This window comes from Eimeria acervulina, genomic scaffold, assembly GCF_000499425.1.
Source record: "Eimeria acervulina Houghton genomic scaffold, Eah_scaff951, whole genome shotgun sequence".
In the NCBI taxonomy this organism is placed as follows: Eukaryota; Apicomplexa; class Conoidasida; order Eucoccidiorida; family Eimeriidae; genus Eimeria; species Eimeria acervulina.
The window spans coordinates 1-1,629 of NW_013549504.1; positions in this window are offsets into that span (position 1 = coordinate 1).

Here is a 1,629-nt window from a genome sequence, read left to right on the forward strand (position 1 = left end):
TCGAAGAAAGCTCCTACGTCTCTGTGGCTGCGTCACGGGCTCGTGCCAGGTGTCAAAGCCAAGATGTTTGCAGATCTGCCAGAACAGTTTTGCGAGTTGCCTAACCTGTACATCATATTTGTCTGCCGCCGAGATGAGGCCCATAAGAGCCTCTCTACGCTGTCTTTTTTCCTCGAATGTATCTGTGCGATGAAGCTGTTTGAGTACTTCGCAGGTATCTGTGTGGATAAAAAGTAGCATTTGGTGCGCAGCATACGGACAAATATCGGTTAAGTGTATGTCCGTAGCTTCTGCCTCTCGGAAAGGCCCGTTCAGCATTTTCTGCAGTACCTGCAGTTGACGCACAGGCAAAGTGTGCTTGCCTTTAAGGGTGTAGGCAGAAGCAGCTGCTGATAGAACTTCGAAGGGAGCTGCACAGTGAGTGCAGTCATCGAGCCCTCCTTTACAGTAATTCTTGGTCATCTGGGATAACGTAAGCTGATGAGGTGTTTGAACAAAATGCCAGTGAAATGTAGTGCAGCTGAAATAACCCACTGTAGAGCGAGCCGCGAGGAGGAAGCGACAACAGTTTGTCACTGAATTGCAGCACCAGACTCGGACATCGTGCGACTCTGGTTGAAGCGCGTACTGAACTACATCTGCCTTGAGCCGTTGCGGAGGAGTTCGGGGAGGTGCTGCTGCGGCACATGTGGAATGCCCCAGACGGGAAGTAAGGCTGGCATATAAAACGTAGTATAGCTGTACGACGGGCAGCTCAACAAACCACACAGCTTGAACTCGTCTACTTCGCCGCAGCATTTCTATACAGGTCGAACTCAGAAACAGAATATGCTATTCACTTTTTGCCGATTCCTTTCGCATAGGGGTCTTTTCGCATAGGGGTGACACACTGATGAAAAAAAAACCAATAGCTTGTTCACACGTTAGTCAACAATAGGTATTCAATACTATATGAGGCATGGCCAGTGCCAGTAATTCAGCTTACGGAGTCGGTGCACAGGCGTAGACTTGCAATCAAGAGCGACGAACGCTTGGCAGTGGATTCGGAGTGCGCCATTTGACAGCCAAGACTCCAGAGTCTCTGGAGAAGGTGCATATGAAAATCGGCGACCGTCGCCTGCAGGAGAGTACCTCTTCAGAGGATCTGACAGGCGGGTGCGAGGGACTGAAACGCACAAAGCGGAACAGAGAGAGCAGAAACCTGTTCAAAAGGATTTTACGTTTGCGTTCGAAGCACTCATCATGCTGCCGTCAGGAAACGCCTTCCTCATTTAAATGGGTAGCACGTTGCCACGAAATACGGCATAAATACAAGTGATTTGTTTGCAGGATGCGCACGTTAGTGATTTCGCATGGCAAGTAATTTTGCATAGTACACATTCACTGGTGGCAGGTCCTTTTGAGCACTACAAATAGTGCATGGTATTAGCAACAGAGAAGCTGCACACTAGTTTCTCCTTCTTCATTGAGGAAGCAGGCAGTCCATTTTGCTCTAACGGAGCCTCTCTTGCCCTTAAACATAATGGCGAGGTCTATCAAACCAACGGAGTCGTGCTGTTCCTGGCCATTAGGGAAGAGCCAGAGGGAAAAGCAGTTGAAAACAGGACTCTCCAATCGACTAGCAGAACA